Source organism: Pinus tabuliformis, chromosome 8 (assembly GCF_031772625.1).
Source record: "Pinus tabuliformis cultivar Carrire ecotype Pingquan chromosome 8, CPIR1, whole genome shotgun sequence".
NCBI lineage: Eukaryota > Viridiplantae > Streptophyta > Pinopsida > Pinales > Pinaceae > Pinus > Pinus tabuliformis.
The window spans coordinates 763,160,375-763,180,081 of record NC_142294.1 but is presented as its reverse complement, the minus strand read 5'-3'; positions in this window follow the sequence as shown (position 1 = coordinate 763,180,081).

Genomic DNA, 19,707 nt, shown 5'->3' with positions numbered 1-19,707 from the left:
CCTTGAGCCTAAAGCCATCCAAGCCTCCACCGACTGTGTAAATCTACAAGATGACAAGCCAGCTGTCATCCTCAGCCCAATGATTGAAAATGGTGAGGACAACTCCCCATCATTCTATGTCTCTCTGAACATTCATGATAAAATCCTCCACAACTGCCTTTTGGACACCGGAGCTAGCCATAACTTAATGCCAAAAGTTGTCATGGATGAGTTGGGTCTCGACATCACTAAGCCTTATCATGATTTGTTTTCTTTCGACTCTAGAAAAGTGAAATGTCTAGGATTAATCAAGGACCTAGCCATCACTTTGTCTCAGTTGCCTATGAAAAGCATGATGATGGATATTGTGGTAGCAGATGTACCTCCAAAATTTGGCATGTTACTTTCCAGAGGTTCGATCAAGAGACTAGGTGGATCATTACAAAATGATCTGACCTACGCTACTGTCCTAGTTTTCGAAGGTGAGAGAAAGAGATTATACAGAGAGGCACAGTTGGCTTACATCATTAGCAATGAGAAGAATCCCACTAATCATCCCGTCTACGCTATTGATACTGATTTTGGAGGATGTATTCTTCATATTGAAGAGTCTCAATTAGCTTCCACGCAACTTAAAAACCCAGTTTGCTAGATCACGCAGGATGGAAACCCGCAGATTTGGGGTATGTTCTTTGATGGGGCTTGCTCCAAAGAAGTTGCAGGGGCAGGTGTAGTCCTCGTGTCCCCAACACAGGAATACATTCATTTGTCGTTCAAATTAGCCTTTCAAGTCACAAACAACATAGCAGAGTATGAAGCTTTGATTTTGGGCCTAAGCGTTGCTAAGGAAATGGGTATCAAAGGCCTGCAAGTGTTTGGGGATGCAGACCTCATCATTCAGCAGGTAAATAAAACATTCCAAGCAAAGCATCCAAGGCTGAAAGAATACAGGGATGAGGTATGGAGGCTTAAAGATTCTTTCAAAGTCTTCAGCATTTCTTATATTCCAAGAATGAAGAACCAGCTTGCCAACTCCCTTGCTATCTCTGCTAGCACGTTTGTTCCCCCTTTGCCTCCTAAATTGACATATGAAGTTCAGGTAAAATACAGACCGTCCCTGCTAGACAATGTCAAGTATTGGAGAGTTTTTGAAGACGATGAGGAAATTAACAGGTTTTTACAAGTCATTGAGAAATTTGCTAAAATGCACATCGACGAAGAAAATCAAAACGTGGGAGAACTCGGCCAGTCCAAGCTAAAAAGTGAAATCGGCCGAGAAAGCATCATCTAGTTGCCCAGTGATCACATACCAAAGGGATTGGTGCCTCTAGAGAATCTTTTCGATCATAATGACGTGCCCTACAAGCCGGCCAAAATAGAGAATGAGTCCGCCATTTGTAAACATAATATAGGGAGCCCAACCCATCCGAAATTCATCAATCTGTCTACTCATTTGTCTCCTACCCAGAATTCTAAGTATTGCTCCTGTTAGAGTCGGTCTTGTCAGTCCTCCATCTGAGATCAAAACTCTTTCTGCATTTCATTTTTAGGTGTCTCGCTCCATTCACTCAGCTGCATTCTGCTAGGGGAATGCCATAATCTGATGGAAGGGTCTTGCCAGTCATTACCCCTCATGCTTTGTACCTGCTGGCTCAGCCCTGTTCATCAAAGTTCATTAAATGACAGTCAATATTTGGTATTTTAATGGGCAAAAAATCATATCAGTCATAGGTCTAGGGTTTCATAAGTCATGTTTTTAGAGTACCAAAACATGCCAGTAGGCCAGAGGGAGGTTCAACAAGTTTCATCTCCAGATTTTCATCATCCATAATGCTCAAGGGTGATTCTTCTTCAAAACTCTATTTTGAAGAGGAAATCTTTAAATTAATGTTTATGATAAATATGTAAAGTTCTCCAACGTGAAGCACTTGAAAAGCTGGTTCTGGTCATCCTTTGCCAAATGCCATGACAGTTGCTCCTGCAAAAAATGGCCAAAAATTTCATCATTTTAGTCAAAAATCCAAAAAGAGAAGGTGAAATATAGAGTTGTATTAAGTTGTGGAAAAAGTGCCCAAATGAAACGTTGCAAAGTGGGTTTTAAAGAAACAAAAATCAAACCCATGACTCCATGCCTTTATATAGATCTTCTCATAAGAATCAAAGTCATTTTCACCTGCCAAGGTCAAAGAGATGCATTTCAATGGTGATTGGGTGAGCTAGCGCGCGTTTTGGGTGAGTTTGAAGGTGTCTTGACAGGTGCGGCGCACAAGCGGAGTGGCGCGGCACACTAAGGGAGCGCAGCGCACTGGGTGTGACCACACAGTGTTAAATAACACGGGCGTAGCGCACTCAAACGGTGCGACGCACTGGGTATGTTGCACAGTGCATACACATAAAAGCCCGATTTTGCTTAGAATTGCAACAAATTGCCTTTTAATCCCGTGAATTTTCCAGGTGGGGTCGATCTCTCAGTGTTTCATCCATTTTTATGTTAGTATGATGATGGTTTATGGCTACTTATGGTTGCAATAAAAACTCTTAAACGCTACCACTTAAAGTCATCAAAACAATTGCTGTTAGGGTTGCAAATTCATTGTGTTGGTGCCAAGGTTCCTCCTCCATTTCATTTTTCCCTTTCTTCCATCATTCCCTTCTTCCCTATTCCATTTTTCCCATTTTTTCCCTATCCTAAAACGTTACCAAACTCCTATTCCCTATCCCCTCCACTCATTTGTAAAATGTAAAACCCCAAACCCTACCCTATATAAAATTTCCTAAAACCCCCCTACATGTCCCTAAATAAAATTCCTCCTCATAGTCCCTAATCCCTTCATATTATTCCCCTTCCTAACAGTCCCTTGTTGCATTTTTCCCCTTGGTGGCAGATTTCAACACATCACAAAAGCAGTCCAAACACAGTTTTATCACCAGCATCTTTTTCTCTAAGGCAGTGGAAAAACAGCAGTTATGGCATCTGAGCATGCATCAGACTATGAAATGGAAACCCAAAGCGACTCATCCTCAGAAGAACAGGCTCCCCGGAGGCCTCAAAAAAGTGGTAGACATGTTAGAGAAGAACCGACCACCCTTACAGAATTGTAGGCCTGCCCTCTTGCGATGTCGTGTTTCCAGCATCAGTCATGCTTTGAGTTTTGTCAAAAGGTGGCTAGTGTTCAATTTCATCATGAGCTGGCTCATCTATTCGTGCTGCACTTACATGGAGATCAGGCTACTTTAGCTGGTGTCACCTTCACACTTACACCAGAATCTGTCTCATTAGCAACCGGAATACCGAACATTGGAGAACCATGGAATAAGAAGCAGAAGATTGATCGGCATCATTATGAGCCATGTATTAAAACCACTTTCTTGAGGCAGCTCAAAAGAGTCTTTCCATTCCGATATCTGAAAGATGAATATGCTCCACTAATGAGATTGATCATGAAATATTTCAGCTGTGAAGGATGATTCTCTCGTCTTTATGCTTATCACATCAGGTTGCTCATGCATTTCACCAGGGTACAGATGATGAACATTCCGTATTTCATTTTCCAGAACATAGAGAGGATGACCACTTTTATACAGCATAAAACCCCTCAACAACAACTTAACAATGTTTATCATTTTGCTCTGATTAAGATTTTGGTGGTGCATCAGCTTTATTTACAGGGTATCACTTAGGATGATTTCATCTCCCGGGACTTCTTCCGAGCTTCACAGGGACCTCCAGAGACTAGATTTGAGACAGGTGGACCTTCTCATCAGTATGAGCACCATGAGAGCACCAGTGTGCCGGTATTCATCACATATCATAGGGGCGCTAGACGTTTGTTTGCAGCAGCAAAGCGAGTGTTATCTCCACCCAGGGTGGAAGGGGCCTCGCTTCCGACATCAGCACTACAGGTACAGGACATAGGTAAGGAGCCAATGCATGATGAGGGGCCATCAGGTGAACGAGAGACCGAATTTGTTCTCCTTCATGATGATGATACAGATACAGATCCGCAAAGTGCACAACTTAAAGAGATCATCCAGGAGCAGCAAACAAAGATTCAAGCCTTGTCCCTTGACTTGGAAAGAGACAAATGGAACATGAAATATCTAGAGTAGAGGAACAAACAACTTGAGGATCGGCAAGCTGAGATAGAGTTGCAACTGATCAAGGAAAACCGGCAACACATCATGGCAGCACAAGGTAGACCTATGGAGAAAAGAGATGAGGACTGGGAGTTTGTTTTAGAGAAAGTGAATGTTCACTTGGAGCAGCTGGTGGAGAAGGCTAATAGGGAAAAGGCAATGCTGAGGCGCATGACTCACCATTACATGGCCCGAAACATGAGCTCCAAAGCAAGAATCAGGAGCCTAAAGGCGAAATTGAGGAAGGTGACAAAAAGACAAAAGAGGAAAAAAGAGCAAGATCAGCTCCGAATCTTGGCCGAGGCTTCATTGGTCTAGCATGACATGTGATAGAGAAGGTACAGCCCAAATTTCAAGAAATTTGGAGCACATTTTTGCATTTTGAAATTTTGTGCACAAGAAACAGGTTTTTTCTCCCTGTGCGCCGCGCCACCTGGCGCGCGCTTTCGCTAGGGAGATCCAAATGAAAAAAGGTTTATATTTTTGGATTTTTCATGGAAAATTATGATTGCAGATGCATGGCCAGGAATTTTGGGCCAATTTTGAGTCCTCAGGAGGTCAAAAACACCCAAAAATGACCTCTCTACCCCTATTTTGACACACAGGAAGCAGTCTTGGGAGATTGCAGTTTTGGAGGGGCAAATGGCATCCAAATTAAAAAATTCCACTTGGGTTGGAAAGTAGACAAGTAGGGCTTTGCAACAAGATTACTTGGGCTCAATTTGGACTTCAGTAAGTGCCTCAAAACCACCTCCAAAGTGGCGCAACGCATACATCTTTTGGTGCAGCGCACAGAGACCCAAAGCCCAAAATCACTTCCGCTACGTGAGATGTCGATTTGCGATTTTCTCCAAATGGGCTCGTTCATTAAAAATAAATTTTTCCCAGCATCAAAGGCAAATTTTAAGAATATTTTCGTCAAATTTTGGCTTCTATCCAAGTGGCAAAAGGAAGGCGAGCAGTCACCCAAAAAATCTACACTCCATTTTTGTTTTTGTTGTAACGCTACACCTGTCACTAATGGTTGGCTTTTCATTTCCAGTTTGTAATGATTTAAAAAAATCTCCTCAACTTTGGGTCGATCCATTTCCTGATGGCAGAGTCTATTTATTGTATGAAAAATCATTTGTAAGAGGTTGGTTGGAGTTTCTGGGAAGCGGTGGGAGAGAAACTCAGTTACTCACTGTACATTTTGACAGAGAATTAATGAAAGATTGCAGCTCTGGTTCTTGAGATTCTTGTGGCATGAGTTTAGAAAATGTAGTTTCTTTCTGTTTCATATGTATGTCGTTATGTTTCACAGTTCGTTCATATTCATTTCCAGTGAAAGCTTTTAAGTAAGAAAAGGTAGAATTCAATTTACTGCTCTGCCTTGGGAAAGTTTTCACGTTCTATGTTTTCTTCTGTTGAAAAGGATTCATGTATTTATGCCCTTTTCACCCTCTTAAACAATCTCTCCATTTCATGTTATTTCAAATTTAATTGCTAGAGTTTCAACCTGTCTTGCCTCACAAAATAATCTGCGTCTTTGAGTTAAATTCTCTGCTCATGCTGTTCCTTGGTCCCATACATCCTAGAAAACTCAGTCATTCATCAAATATACCTCTTTCATATTTATTTACCTAGCCTAAAATCAGTATCCAATTTTAATCATTCTCAGACCCTATTTGTTTATTCTTCACTGAGCATAACCTGGAGAGAGCCCTCTCTTGTTCTGGTAGGGCTAGCTACCAGACTGAGCGTGTTTTGTGGTTACCCTGAATTTTGCCTTCCTTTAGCCTAAGGCAGATTTAGGTGCTAACAGGTCATGTATTTATGCCCTTTTCACCCTCTTAAATAGTCTCTCCATTTCCTGTTATATCAAATTTAATTGCTAGACTTTTGGCCTGTCTTGCCTCACAAAATAATCTACGTCTTTGAGTTAAATTCTCTCTCATGCTGTTCCTTGGTCCCATACATCCCAGAAAACTCAGTTTTTCATCAAATATACCTCTTTCATATTTATTTACCTAGCCTAAAATCAGTATCCAATTTTAGTCATTCTCAGACCCTATTTGTTTATTCTTCACTGAACGTGACCCAGAGAGAGCCCTCTCCTATTCTGGTAGGGCTATCTACCAGACTGAGTGTGGTTTGTGGTTACCCTAAATTTTTCCTTCCTTTAGCCTAAGGAAGATTTAGGTGCTAACATAGTGGTGACTCCACTGGGGAATGAAATTCTTTGTTTGTTAGTCTTTTCCGTTGCGTAAACAGCAGGCTTAACCTACAAACACCCCATACTTTTGATAATTCTAAACTTCCGAATGATGAGTTTAGGATTTGATAGGATGAGTAAGTTGTTCATGTCCTTTTGATTTTTTTTAAAATAGCATGCTGGCTTCAAGAAGATATACTAGAGCTAATCCAGATCCAGATCCTCCTCACATCTACGAAAATCCCAATTTGATTCTAATACTTCTTCGTCAAGAGAGCTCTATAACTCCCGTGTTCAAATCCCATTCATGTCCTGACATTTTTGAGTATATTGAAGATCTTGATTTCGATGAGCGGTTTGAAATATCGTTGTTCGAGACCAAATTCGAAAGGGTTGTTGACTCTACTGTCCCCAATCCACAGTTTTTTGTAGACCTAGAAACTGAAAGGGCTAACCGGTCAATTGATAATTATATTGCGACACAGCTTCAAAATCAAATTGGTAATTCCCTACAAACAGCACACACTCTTCCAACACCTCCAAGACCAAACCCACCAAGAGTGATGGCTGCCCGTTTTGCACCTCTTGTGCTGCCTCAAGTTTTAGATGATATGCCCGTAGATTATCAAAGAAAAATCCCTTTGTTTGATGGTGCTCCTCATAGCATTACCGCTCAACAACATGTGGACAGAATGGTAGATTTCTATGACCTTCATGAGATCAATGTAGAAAATGTAGCAATGAGACTCTTTGTACAAACATTTGTAGTTGAAGTTAGGAAATGGTTCAGAGATTTTCCGGCTGCACGTATCGCTACCTTGGCCGACCTACAAAGGCAATTTTTAGACCACTGGGAACTGAAAAAGAATCCTCTTCAAATTCTTGCTGAGTATGAGCAGATCAAACTAAACGCTGGTGAGTTGGTCTAAGACTACTGCATTAGATTCAATTCCGTTTATAATGAAATTCCTGATCATCTAAGGCCACCTGTGGGACTAGCCATGATGAAATTTCCGGATGGTTTTGATGCTGACATGACTTATCAACTAAGAGAAAGAGAACCGGCCACAATGGAAGACATGTAGAAAATCGCGGTCAGCGTTGAAGAAAATCTGCTGACCAAGAGGGCTAGAGAAAAAGCAGAAAAGAAGTTCACTGTAAAGGAAGAGTCTTCCTCGATGGATCAATTACTCAGGAAGGTAGAGTAGATGCTTGAAAGGGTGAAACTTGACAAACCTGAACCACAAGTTAGAAATCCTAACTTCCATGGCCAGCAGCAGCCACAATATAGAATAAGGCAGAGAGATCAGCGAGCCCAAGATCAAACAGCACAGTAGCCAGTACAACCACCTCTTCAGCAAAATTTTGTGCATGGACCGGAGTTTGATGAGGAAGGGAAGGTAATAGGGGAAGAGAACCACTTCTTTACTCCTGATGATTTGTCTGTTTACATTATTGAAGAGGAGGAGTATGCAGAAATTTCGGCTGCACACAAAGACGCAGATTTCATTCTAGCAAGTGACATAGTTTTGGAAGAAGAATCAGATGAGTATCAAAGAGGCTATATGAATGCTCTGTTCGCTCAGCAATGACAATATTCACTTAGAAACAGAGATGTGCCGGTTAACCCAATTTAGAAGAGGAAGGAAGTTTCGGAATCAAAGAATGATTCATCAGTTACACAAAAGAAAGGAAAAGAGGCACTCGATCCTGATAGTATCAAATCATCATCAACAAAAAAAATCAAATCAACAAATTGTATCGAGAGAAAAGGAAAATAAAGAAGTCCCAGTCAAAGAGGTAGAAAAGACTTCCACTTTTAGTTTAGAGAATGAAATTTCTAAATTGAAGGTATCCATTCCCTTTACTGAAATAATGAAGAACAACAGTTATAGAGGGCAAGTTTCTAAAATTTTGAATTGTGATCCAATGTCTGATATGGTGAATGTCGAAGATGATCAACCCAAAATGATTTTTGGGCCAACATTGAATGGTGAGTCTCCAGATAATGTTGTGCCACCTTTTTATATCAGTTTAAGATTGCATGATTTTGTGTTACATAATGCCATGTTCGATTCCGGAGCTTCTCACAATCTCATGCCCAAGGCTATCATGGATACACTGGGTTTGGATGTCACTCGGAAATACCATGATCTCTATTCGTTTGATTCCAGCAGAGTAAGATGTATCGGGCTCATCAAAGACTTGGTTGTGAGTCTGGATCAAATCCCAGTGAAGAATGTTTTTATGGATATTGTTGTAGCGGATATTCCTCCCAGGTTCGGCATGCTTCTTTCCAGGTCTTGGGCAGCAAAATTGAAAGGGACACTACAACTAGATTTCTCCTATGCAACAATTTTGGTGTTTGGCCAGATGAGAAAATTGTATCGGGAACAAAAAATGAAATACATGATTACAAGCAAGGAGAAACCAATTAATCATCCAATTAATTATGTACATACAGATCTAGAGTCTTTTGTTTTGTATTCAGATAGTTTTAATGATGTTGATAGTCAGTTAGTAGAAACAAAAACTATTCCAGAAATAGTAGAAAATTTCAGAGAAGTTTTGAAGAAAGAAGGATGATAACAGCACAACACCATTGAGAAATCAGCTGAAGGTAACGGACAACAAGCAGGAAAAACAGAGCCAGTAGAATTTCGGCACTTGGAAGAAGAGGAAGAAGGATGGTGGACCATGGATTTCGACGGTGCAGTGGGAAATGATGGTGCTGGAATTGGTATTTGGGTACACAGTCCTTTCTCCGCCCCGAACAAGGTGCCTAGTAATGTGTGGGTATGCTCCTACAAATTAGCTTTTGATTGTTCGAATAATGAGGCTGAGTATGAAGCTCTAATTGCTGGCCTAAAGATTCTAAGAAAGTTGAATGCTAAGAGGATTGCAGTATATGGTGACTCCGAATTGGTGATTAAGCAGGTTAGAGGCAAATATCAAGCAAAGAATCCTCGAATGCGGGCTTACCGGAATGTAGTCCTAGACATCCTAAAATTATTTTCAGAATATACCTTGACATGTGTGCCTCGTGTTCAAAACAACATTGTTGATGCTCTTGCTAAGGCAGCCAGTAGTTTGAAGATTCCAATGAACTCCAGTAATAAATTCGAAATCCATGTCAAGCATCGTCCGACTGTCCCCGACAATCAGAGATATTGGCAAGTTTTCCAAGATGATTAGGAGATCGATGATTTTCTGCAAAACAAAGGTAAGTTCAAAGAGACCTCAATTGATGTAGAAAATGATGATGGAAAATATGAGGTGCGGATCAATCAAATGGACGTGTTGCAGATAAAGGATAACATTATTCCTAAAGGCTTGATACCTTTAGAAGAACTCTTTGATCAAGATGACGTAGCCTGCAAACCAACATTGTAGCCAACAAAGAAGGGTGTTGAAGAGGTCAATATCGGAACAGCTGCTAATCCTAAAATGATAAAACTGTCTAAAGCATTGCCACAAAAGATGAAAGCCAAATATATCAGTTTGATGTCTTCATTTGCTGATGTGTTTGCTTGGGACTATTCTAACTTGAAGACATATGATAACAATATAATTCAACACACTATACCCACTAAGCCTAATCAGAAGCGTTTCAGACAGAAGTTGAGAAGGCTAAATCCAAAACTGTTGCTATCAATTGAAAAGGAGAAAAACAGGTTGTACAAATCAGGAATCATCGTTCCCATTAGATTTTTGGACTGATTCTATAATTTGGTGCCCGTACAGAAGAAGACAGGTGAGATTCGCTTGTGCATTGATTTTAGGAATCTCAATAAAGTTTCATTGAAAGATAACTATTCACTACCCAAAATGGATCATATACTTCAGCGAGTAGTTGGAGCATCTTGTATGTCACTACTTGATGGCTATTCTGGATATAACCAAATTTCTATCCATGAAGATGACTAAGACAAGACAGCGTTCACCACTCTGTGAGGAACTTTTCATTACGCTAAAATGCCTTTTGGTTTGAAGAATGCGGGTGCCACCTTTCAACGAGCAATGGACTTGGCTTTCACAAATGAGAAGGATGTGTTTTTGGTTGTATACATTGATGATCTGACGGTGTTTTCCAAATCTAATGAAGAACACATGTATCATCTGAAAACTGTCTTTCAAAAGTGCAGAAAATATGGTCTATCGCTGAATCCAAAAAAGAGCTTGTTTGCCATGGAGGAGGGCAAACTACTTGGGCACATTATCTCAAAAGAGGGCATTCGTATCGATCCAGCATGTGTACAAGCTATTCAGCAAATCGACCTACCCCGGAGTAAGAAGGAGATTCAGTCTTCCAATGGTAAAATGAATTTTTTACGCTGCTTTGTACCTAATCTTGCTGAACACCTAAGAGAGATCACGAACATGCTTAAAAAGGACAGCCAAGTGAAGTGGACGGAAGAGGCTGTAAAATATTTCAATTTAGTCAAATTGGCTCTTTCTTCAGCTCCAGTTCTAATCAGCCCGGAATACACTCAGGATTTTATATTTTTTTCATTCGCTTCAGAGCATACTATGGCAGTAGTGTTGATGCAGAAAAGAGATGATCATGAAAGACCCATTGCTTTCTTCAGCCGAAATATAAGAGATGCAGCCTTAAAGTACAACATCATTTAGAAGCAAGCCCTCGCACTTGTGAAAGCATTGAAAGATTTTCGGGTATACATTCTGCATTCTCATATTTTGGCTTATGTTCCTAACGCTGCTGTTAAAGATGTTTTAGTGCAGACCGATTCGGAAGGAAGACGAGGCAAGTGGATTGCAGCTTTGCTGGAGTATGATGTGGAAATAAAGCCCACAAATCTTGTTAAAGGACAGGGATTGGCAAAGTTAATGGCCGAATCAAACTTGCACGCCTTAGACATAAATATGATCGCTGCTATGTCCGATGAGAATGAGGAAGGTTCGTCAATTCAGGTATCTGAAATGTTTGCTCTTTCTCCGTGGTATTCAGATATCATATATGTGCTTTAAACTTTGTCACCACCACCCGGCATGACTAGAAACAAATCTAGAACCCTCAAATTAAAGGCTGCCAAGTTTTGCATTCTAAATTCTGCACTTTATTGGAAAGATCCCGGTGGCATTCTTTTGAATTGTTTGGTGGAAGAAGAAGCAAAGTAGGTCATGGAGGATTTCCACGAAGGGGATTGTGGTGGTTACCTTTTTTGGAAAACAACAGCAAATAAAGTTCTGAGAGCGGGATACTATTGGCCAACATTGTTTGCTAATGTACATAAGGTTGTCAAGAGTTGTCATAAATGCCATATTTTTGAAGGAAGGTAGAAACTACAGCCTTTGCCGCTTAAGACCATTGAGGTGAGTGCCCCTTTTCAACAATGGGGGTTAGATTTCATTGGTGAAATTCATCCTGCTTCTTCCAGTCAGCATCGATGGATTCTCACAGCAACAGATTACTTCACGAAATGGATTGAAGAAATTCCCACCAGACAAGCTACAAATGCGGTAATTATTTCATTGCTTGAAAATAACATCTTGTCTTGCTTTGGTTTCCCAAATAAGTTAATCACTGATAACGCAACAGCTTTCAAATCAAAAAGGATAGTAGAGTTTTGTCATAAATATCACATCATTCTGGGTCACTCAACTACCTATCATCCGCAAGGCAATGGGTTGGCAGAGTCCTCTAACAAATCTTTGGCCAACATCATTAAGAAGCTGCTGGAAATCAACAAGAAGAGTTGGCATAAGAAGTTGGTCAATGCACTTTGGGCAGATCGGGTCAGTTAGAAGAAATCCATTGGTATGTCCCCCTTTGAGCTTGTGTATGGAGTTGATGCCTTGTTTCCTACCTCTCTCGCAGCTCCGGTAGTCAAACTTCTTCAGGAAGCCGGCAGTGAAGATGATCCTATGCAGAGAAGATTGAATCAAATGATCCATTTGCAGCAGACTAGAGAAGAAGTTTTCCAAAACACATCCAAGTTGCAGGAGAAGATTAAGAAAATTTATGACAAAAAAGCAAAGGCGGACAAATTTCAGCTGGATGATGTGGTGCTGAAGTGGGATGCAAGGAATGAGGAAAAGGGTAAGCACAGAAAATTCGAGAATCTCTTGAAAGGTCCCTTCAAGATCACAGCATATCGGGGTCAGAATGCCTTTCTTTTGAAGGAAATGAACGGAGAAGATTGCCTAGGAGGGCCGATCAATGGTAGGATGCTCAAGCGGTACCATTTCTGAAAAGTTTTCTGTTGTTTCCATTGTCATTGTAAATACCATTTTATTTCAGTTTTGGTTTGAGTTTGTCCAGTCAGTCTTTGAGTCATTTTAAGTCCAAATTTTAGTCAGTCCGATTCAAGTTTCAGTCAATAAATGAGTCAAGAGTTGCGTGTCATTTGTCAAAGTAATGACTCCATAGCCCAATGAACGAAGGCGTTGTCTGCTCTCCCAAAGATCTGCTGTTCTTGGCACCTCCAAGGAGCTACCATCCCCATTGGAGACAATGTTAGAGTCAGTCTTGTCAGTCCTCCATCCAAGATCAAAACTCTTTCTGCATTTCATTTTTAGGTGTCTCACTCCATTCACTCAACTGCATTCTGCTAGGGGCATGCCATAAATCGAATGGAAGGGTCTTGCCAGTCATTACCCCTCATGCTTTGTACCTGTTGGCTCAGCCCTATTCATCAAAGTTCATTAAATGACAGTCAATATTTGGTATTTTAATGGGCAAAAAATCATATTAGTCATAGGTATAGGGTTTCATAAGTCGTGTTTTTAGAGTACCCAAACATGCCAGCAGGCCAGAGGGAGGTTCAACAAGTTTCATCTCCAGATTTTCATCATCCATGATGCTTAAGGGTGATTCCTCTTCAAAACTCTGTTTTGAAGAGGAAATCGTCAAATTAATTTTTATGATAAATATGTAAAGTTCTCCAACATGAAGCACTTGAAAAGCTGGTTCTGGTCATCCTTTGCCAAATGCCATGACAGCTACTCCTGCAAAAAGTGGCCAAAAATTTCATCATTTTATTCAAAAAACCAAAAAGAGAAGGTGAAATATAGAGTTGTATTAAGTTGTGGAAAAAGTGCCCAAATGAAACATTGCAAAGTGGGTTTTAAAGAAACAAAAATCAAACCCATGACTCCATGCCTTTATATAGATCTTCTCATAAGAATCAAAGTCATTTTCACCTGCCAAGGTCAAAGAGAAGCATTTCAATGGTGATTGGGTGAGCTAGCATGCGTTTTGGGTGAGTTTGAAGGTGTCTTGACAGGCACGGCGCACAGGCGGAGTGGCGCGGCGCACTAAGGGAGCGTAGCACACTGGGCGTGACCACACAGTGTTAAATAACACGGGCGCGGTGCACTCAAACGGTGCAGCGCACTGGGTATGTTGTGCGGCGCATACACATAAAAGCCCGATTTTTCTCAGAATTGCAACAAATTTCCTTTTAATCCTGTGAATTTGCCAGGTGGGGTCGATCTCTCAGTGTTTCATCCATTTTTATGTTAGTATGATGATGGTTTATGGTTGCAATAAAAACTCTTAAACCCTACCACTTAAAGTCATCAAAACAATTGTTATTAGGGTTGCAAATTCATTGTGTTGGTGCCAAGGTTCCTCCTCCATTTCATTTTTCCCTTCCTTCCATCATTCCCTTCTTCCCTATTCCATTTTTCCCATTTTTTCCCTATCCTAAAACGTTACCAAACTCCTATTCCCTATCCCCTCCGCTCATTTGTCAAATGTAAAACCCCAAACCCTACCCTATATAAAATTTCCTAAAACCCCCCTACATGTCCCTAAATAAAATTCCTCCTTATAGTCCCTAATCCCTTCATATTATTCCCCTTCCTAACAGTCCCTTGTTGCATTTTTCCCCTTGGTGGCAGATTTCAACACATCACAAAAGCAGTCCAAACACAGTTTTATCACCAGCATCTTTTTCTCTAAGGCAATGGAAAAACAACAGTTATGGCATCTGAGCATGCATCAGACTATGAAATGGAAACCCATAACGACTCATCCTCGGAAGAACAGGCTCCCCGAAGGCCTCACAAAAGTGGCAGACACGTTAGAGAAGAACCGACCACCCTTACAGAATTGCAGGCCTACCCTCTTGCTATGTCATGTTTCCAGCGTCAGTCATGCTTTGAGGTTTGTCAAAAGGTGGCTAGTGTTCAATTTCATCATGAGCTGGCTCGTCTATTCGTGCTGCACTTACATGGAGATCAGGCTACTTTAGCTGGTGTCACCTTCGCACTTACACCAGAATCTGTCTCATTAGCAACTGGCATACTGAATATTGGAGAACCATGGAATAAGAAGCAGAAGATTGATCGGCATCATTATGAGCCATATATTAAAACCACTTTCTTGAGGCAACTCAAAAGAGTCTTTCCTTTCCGATATCTGAAAGATGAATATGCTCCACTAATGAGATTGATCATGAAATATTTCAGCTGTGAGGGACGATTCTCTCGTCTTTATGCTTATCACATCAGGTTGCTCATGCATTTCACTAGGGTATAGATGATGAACATTCCGTATTTCATTTGCTGGAACACAGAGAGGATGGCCACCTTTATACAACATAAAACCCCTCAGCAGCAACTTAACAATGTTTATCATTTTGCTCCGATTAAGATTTTGGTGGTGCATTAGCTTGATTTACAGGGTATCACTTGGGATGATTTCATCTCCTGTGACTTCTTCCGAGCTTCACATGGACCTCCAGAGACTAGATTTTAGACAGGGGGACCTTCTCATTAGTATGAGCACCATGAGAGCGCCAGTGTGTCGGTATCCATCACATATCAGAGGGGCGCTAAACGTTTGTTTGCAGTAGCAAAGCGAGTGTTATGTCCACCCGGGGTGGAAGGGGCCTCGCTTTCGACATCATCACTACAGGTACAGGACAGAGATAAGGAGCCAATGCATGATGAGGGGCCATCAGGTGAACGAGAGATCGAATTCGTTCTCCTTCATGATGATGATACAGATACAGATCCGCAAAGTGCACAGCTTAAAGAGATCATCCAAGAGTAGCAAACAGAGATTCAAGCCTTGTCCCTTGACTTGGAAAGAGCCAAATGGAACATGAAATATCTAGAGTAGAGGAACAAACAACTTAAGGATCAGAAAGCTGAGATAGAGTTGCAACTGATCAAGGAAAACCGGCAACACATCATGGCACCACAAGGTAGACCTATGGAGCAAAGAGATGAGGACCGGGAATATGTTTTAGAGAAAGTGAACATTCACTTGGAGCAGTTGGTGGAGAAGGCTAATAGGGAAAAGGCAATGCTGAGGACCATGACTCACCATTACATGGCCTGAAACATGAGCTCCAAAGCAAGAATCAGGAGCCTAAAGGCGAAATTGAGGAAGGTGACAAAAGGACAAAAGAGGTAAAAAGAGCAAGATCGGCTCCGAATCTTGGCTGAGGCTTTGTTGGTCCAGCATGAAATGTGATAGAGAAGGTAGAGCCAAAATTTCAAGAAATTTGGAGCACATTTTTGAATTTGAAATTTTGTGCACAAGAAACAGGTTTTTTTCTCCCTGTGCGCCGCGCCACCTGGCGCGCACTTTCGCTAGGGAGCTCCAAATGAAAAAAGGTTTATATTTTTGGATTTTCCATGGAAAATTATGACTGCTAGCGCATGGCCAAGAAGTTTGGGCCAATTTTGAGTCCTCAGGAGGTCAAAAACACCCAAAAATGACCTCTTTGCCCCTATTTTGACACACAAGAAGTAGTCTTGGGAGATTGCAGTTTTGGAGGGGCAAAAGGCATCCATTTAGAAATTCCACTTGGGTTGGAAACTAGACAGGAAGTGCTTTCCAAAAAGCATACTTGGGCTCAATTTGGACTTCAGGAAGTGCCTCAAAACCACCTCCAAAGTGGCACGGCGCATACATCTTTTGGCGCGGCGCATAAAGACCCAAAGGCCAAAATCACTTCCGCTCCGCAAGATGTCGATTTGCGATTTTCTCCAAATGGGCCTGTTCATTAAAAATACATTTTTCTTGGCATCAAAGGCAAATTTTAAGAATATTTTCATCAAAGGTTGGCTTCTATCCAAGTGGCAAAAGGAAGGCGAGCAGTCACCCAAAAAATCTACGCTCCATTTTTGTTTTTGTTGTAACACTAAACCTGTCACTAATGGTTGGCTTTTCATTTCTAGTTTGTAATGATTTAAAAAAAACTCCTCAACTTTGGGTCGATCCATTTCCTGATGTTAGAGTCTATTTATTGTATGAAAAATCATTTGTAAGAGGTTGGTTGGAGTTTCTGGGAAGTGGTGGGAGAGAAACTCAGTTACTCACTGTACATTTTGACAGAGAATTAATGAAAGATTGCAGCTCTAGTTCTTGAGATTTTTGTGGCGTGAGTTTAGCAAACGTATCTTATTTCTATTTCATATGTATGTCGTTATGTTTCACAATTCGTTCATATTCATTTCTAGTGAAAGCTTCTAAGTAAGAAAAGGTAGAATTCAATTTACTGCTCTGCCTTGGGAAATTTTTCACGTTATATGTTTTCTTCTGTTGAAAAGGATTCATATATTTATGCCCTTTTCACCCTCTTAAACAGTCTCTCCATTTCATGTTATTTCAAATTTAATTGCTAGACTTTTGGCCTGTCTTGCCTCATGAAATAATCTGCGTCTTTGAGTTAAATTATCTACTCATGTTGTTCCTTGGTCCCATACGTCCCAGAAAACTCAGTCATTCATCAAATATACCTCTTTCATATTTATTTACCTAGCCTAAAATCAGTATCCAATTTTTGTCGTTCTCAGACCCTATTTGTGTATTCTTCACTAAGCGTGACCCAGAGAGAGCCCTCTCCTATTCTGGTAGGGCTAGCTACTAGACTGAGCGTGGTTTGTGGTTACCCTGAATTTTGCCTTCCTTCAGCCTAAGGTAGATTTAGGTGCTAACAGCTCCCTCATGAAGCAATTCACTAATATTTTTTCCTAGGAATACAGCGATCTTAAAACCTATGACCCAAACATTATTCAACATAGGATCCCACTGGAAAAGAACACCACCCCTTTTAAGTAGAAATTAAGACCTGTCAGCCCTCTCTTATTGCCTTTGATTGAGAAAGAAATCAAGAAGTTGTTGGATGCCAAAATCATAATTCCCCTAAGATATTCGAAGTGGATAGCCAACCTGGTGGTGGTAAGGAAGAAAAATGGAGAAATCAGGCTTTGCGTCGACTTTAAAAATCTGAACAAGTTCTCTAAAAAAGATAATTATCCCCTGCCCAAGATGGAACAGTTGCTACAAAGAGTTTCAGGGGCTAGAGTCATGTCTTTCCTAGATGGATTTTCAGGCTACAATCAGATTGTTGTACATGTTGAAGATCAAGAAAAGACCGCCTTCACTACTCCTTGGGGCACTTTCATGTACTCGAAGATGCCTTTTGGACTTATGAATGTTGGGGCTACCTTTCAGAAGGCCATGGACATAGCCTTCGTGGGAGAGAAGGACAAGTTTGTCCTTATTTATCTTGATGACATAATAGTCTTCTCCTGCAGCCACAAAGATCATTTACAACATTTGAAGAAAGTCTTCCTGAAGTGCAGATAGTTTGGAATTTCATTCAACCCAAAGAAGTCATAGTTTGCTCTAGAAGAAGGCAAACTTCTGGGACATATTATTTCTGCTAAAGGTGTGAAGATTGATCCAAACAGGGTTCAAGCCATTCAGACATTGTCCATCCCAAGGTCGAAAAGGGACATCCAATCCTTCCTAGGTAAGATCAACTTTGTAAGGAGGTTCATTCCAAACTTTACAGAGCTAGGAAATCACATCACTTCCATGCTAAAGAAAGGATCGAAGATAAAATGGACAACCACTTCAAGAAGCTCTTTTGAAGCCATCAAGCAAGCTATCATGGAGGCTCTCACTCTAATCAGCCCAGATTACACTAAGGGGTTTTGCATCTTCTCTTTTGCCTCTTATGATACACTAGCAGCAATCTTGTTGCAGAAAAATGATGAAGGTATAGAGCACCCCGTGGCCTTTTTCAACAAAACTCTAAGGGATGCTGAACAAAGGTATGACCTTATTGAGAAGCAAGCTTATGCTCTCATAAAATCCTTGAAAGCATTCAGGATTTATATTCTGCATTCCAAAGTAATCACATATGTGCCCTCAGCCTCAGTGAGAGATGTCTTGACTTAGCTAGATATTGATGGAAAGAGGGCAAAATGGATTGCAAAATTCATAGAATTTGACATAAAGGTGAAGCCCACTAAGCTTGTCAAAGGCCAGGGCTTGGCTAAGCTCATGGCTAAAGAAAATTGTAACTTGTTAGACATAAGTTTCATAGGTTTAACTTCAGATGATGAGAAAACAAGGGGAGCATCAGAAGAGCAAAAGCAGAATCAGTCCGTGGCTGAAAATATAGCCACATGCGAATGGTATGCCAGCATAGTTCATTTCTTGCAGAAGTTGGAAGTTCCTCCAAGGCTTAGTTCAACTCAAGCTTGTATCACTAGACTCAGATCAGCCAAATTCTACATCGACAAAAATCTGCTTTACTTGAAATACCCATCAGGAATCCTCTTGAGGTGTCTAGATAAAGAACAATCTGTAGAGGTCATACACCAGTTTCATTCTAGCATCTGTGGTGGGCATCATTATTGGAAAACCACGGCTCACAAGATCTTGAGGGCTAGGTATTATTGGCCTACACTGTTCTCTGATGTGTTTTCTTTTGTAAAAGCTTCTGACAAATGTCAGAGATTTGCAGGAAGACAACAGCTAAAATCTCTGCCCTTAAAGCCAATACATGTCAACAATCCCTTCCAGCAATAGGGGTTGGAGTTTATAGGTGAGATTAACCCACATTCCAGTGGCCAACACAAATGGAGCTTAGTAGCCACTGATTATTTCACCAAGTGGATTGAGGCTATACCCACTAAGAATGTCAATCATCAAGTTGTCATAAAGTTCTTGAATGAGAATATTTTCACTAGATTTGGTTGCCCAACCAAACTAGTCACTGATAATGTAGCAGCTTTTAAGGCAAAAGAATTGATGGACATGGCTAAATCCATGGGAATTAAAGTGGTGCATTCTACCTCATATTATCCTCAAGGCAATGGCCTGGCAAAATCATCTAACAAGAGTCTGGTAAGGATAATCAAAAAATTGTTAGAAGACAACAAAAAGAGCTGGGATTCCAAGTTGAAGTTTGCACTATGGGCTGACAGAGTTTCCATCAAAAAGTACATAGCAAACTCTCCATTTAAACTGGTTTATGGCGTTGATGATGTTTTCCCTATCCAGCTGATCCTCCTTGTGGCTAAGTTCTTGCAAGAAGAACAAGAGGAAGAGAATGACTTAGTAAGAAGAATGAATAACCTAGTCGAATTACAGTAGATCAGAGAGCAGTTGGTTGAGAAGT